The 2,639-nt window shown below is 43.8% G+C and overlaps 1 pseudogene; it reads left to right on the top strand.

Moving 5' to 3' along the window:
* Positions 1 to 706: 706 nt before the first annotated feature.
* Positions 707 to 2,557, top strand: LOC119343189 (annotated as a pseudogene).
* Positions 2,558 to 2,639: the final 82 nt, after the last annotated feature.

Genomic DNA, 2,639 nt, shown 5'->3' with positions numbered 1-2,639 from the left:
ACCTTCATTATCTGATTCCAATTTACACAACCGCTTTGCAAGAAGAACCACATTCATACATTCCAGGTGTAAAACCGAAAAAGATCCAGGTCTAAAACACCTAAACCCCGTCATCTACAGGCGTAAAAATGGCGGACAATTGAACAAAATGATATTTCGTGATACCCTGGTCCTCATCCCACAGAACACCATCTATATAATGATCAAGTTTGCTTTAAACCCCAACCGGCAGGCGGCAGGCCAAAGACTTGAACAGTGTGTACGCTATGTTGGATCCAAGCTAGCATGGCAACTGAAGATAAAAATTTATCTACATGTTCTTGTTTATTGATGATGCCAACTTTGATGATGCATGCTTACTTGTGAATTGGCCAGCAGCTGTTTGTTGAGTTGTTTAAGCTGGCCGGCCGGCCGGTGACTAGTCAAGCGAGTTTTCTTATCTACCCTCAGAGTCGCATCATGCCAAATGGATGTACTAGGTGCCACCTCTATAGAAAAAAGAGGACTTCGCTTCTCTAACCAATCGTACAGTTGGTCAAATCCTCTAGCCAACCAGCTATTCCCAAAAACCCGGTTCAGATTTAGAGGATTTCTTCCTTGATTTCACCTGCTCTGGCCGGTGGAATCTATTCCAAGGGGGCATTAGTCTTTCCCCCCTCCAATAGCACACACACAAGAGCACTCAGATTGATCTCCCAATCCCACCATGGCCGAAGCAATTGTAGGTTTACTGATCGTCAAGCTGGGTGCGGCCTTGGCGAACGAGGCAGCAACCTTCGACACATCGCTGCTTTGCAGTGAAGCCTCGGCCCTCAAGGGTCTGCTCGGTCAGATCAGTGAAGCCAAGTATGAGCTTGAAAGTATGCAGGCATATCTGAAAGGTGTAGAGCGGTTCAAGGACGCCGATGATAGAACTGGCCTCTTTGTCGAGAGGATCAGGGGCTTCGCTTTCGAGATCGAAGATGTGGTCGACGAGTTCACCTATAAGTTGGAGGAGAAGCATGGAGGGTTTGTTGCCAAGATGAAGAAGAGGATCAAGCATGTCAAGACCTGGCGACGACTTGCGCACACGTTTAAAGATATCAATGACAGACTTCAAGGTGCTATACAAAGGAAGGAGCACTACGCCATGCCAGAAATTGGCAGAAATGATGGCCACAGGGCTCATCGAGTTTTCAATTTCTCAAGGGACGAGGACCATGTAGGGATCTTTGAGCACAAGCAGCAATTGATGCAATGGCTGACAGGTGACATGCAAGACAAAAGAATCAAGATTTCCACTGTGTGAGGCATGGCAGGTGTGGGGAAAACAACTTTGGTTGCTCATGTGTACAAAACTGTAAAAGTAACCTTCGATGCTGCTGCATGGGTAACTGTGTCGGAGATTTGTCATGTTGAAGACTTGCTGAAGAGGATTGCTAGAGAATTTGGCATGCCAATTGATGCACCTAAAATGGAGATTAGAATCCTGGCTGAGACCATCTACGAGTACCTCCAAGGTAAAAGATACATCTTAGTTCTAGATGATGTTTGGACTACTAATGTTTCGTTGGAGATATGGACTGTCTTTCCATCTGGTGGACAATTTGTTATCACATCAAGAAAGCATGAAGTATCATTATTGGCAACTAATATGTCTTCAGTTCATTTGGAACCACTTGACAAATCGAACTCTTGGGAGTTATTCTACAAATCAGCCTTTTGGAATGATCCTGATAGAAAGTGTCCACTCGAGTTATAGAACTTAGCTTGGAAATTTGTGAAGAAGTGTGAAGGTTTGCCTATTGCTATTGTATGCATAGGCAGCCTACTATCCGGAAAAAGTCAAACATCTGTAGAATGGAAAAAAATATATGATGAGTTAGAGCTCTAGTTGGTAAAAAATGTGATGCCTCGCATTGAGCCAATTCTAATGGTCAGTTTGGAGGACCTTACATATGATTTGAAGAATTGTTTCTTACATTGTGCATTGTCCCCCATCAAGAGGAGGACAATAATGAGGCATTGGATTACTGCTGGATTCATCAATGAAAAGGAGAACAAAACATTGGAGGAAGTGGCAGAGGGGTACTTTACTGAACTTGTGAGCCGAAGCCTACTACAGGTGGTCAAGAGGAATCATACTGGGCGGTTAAAATGTTTCCAGGTGCATGATATCATACGACTTGTTGCCCTCAATAAAGCTGGTGAAGATTGTTTTGGTAAAGTTTATGATGGCTCTGGTGCATTCTCTATTGAGCACACACGTCGAATATCAATCCAGAGTGGAAACCTTCAACGACTGATTGAATCTGATGCTACACATGTCCGTGCAATCCATGTTTTTAACAGATATATCAATATTGATTTGCTGAGGCCTATCCTAGAATCTTCGAACCTGCTCTTAACACTGGATCTGCAAGGTACCCGTATCAAGATGCTGCCGACTGAGGTATTCAACTTGTTCAATCTACGGTATTTGGGCCTTAGATATACTAATAATGAAAGTCTACCTGAAGACATAGGAAAGTTGCAAAACTTAGAAGTCCTGGATGCTGTGAACAGTGCACTGTCGTAGCGTGGACGAGGCTATGAGACACAAGCTTAACCACAGTTGATCCATGGCAGAAGGCAGCTTATTCGTGTGTGATGGTGTATGT

Source organism: Triticum dicoccoides, unplaced genomic scaffold, assembly GCF_002162155.2.
Source record: "Triticum dicoccoides isolate Atlit2015 ecotype Zavitan unplaced genomic scaffold, WEW_v2.0 scaffold118544, whole genome shotgun sequence".
NCBI lineage: Eukaryota > Viridiplantae > Streptophyta > Magnoliopsida > Poales > Poaceae > Triticum > Triticum dicoccoides.
The sequence above is the reverse complement of the archived record's forward strand: the minus strand, read 5'-3'. Positions and strand labels throughout refer to the sequence as shown.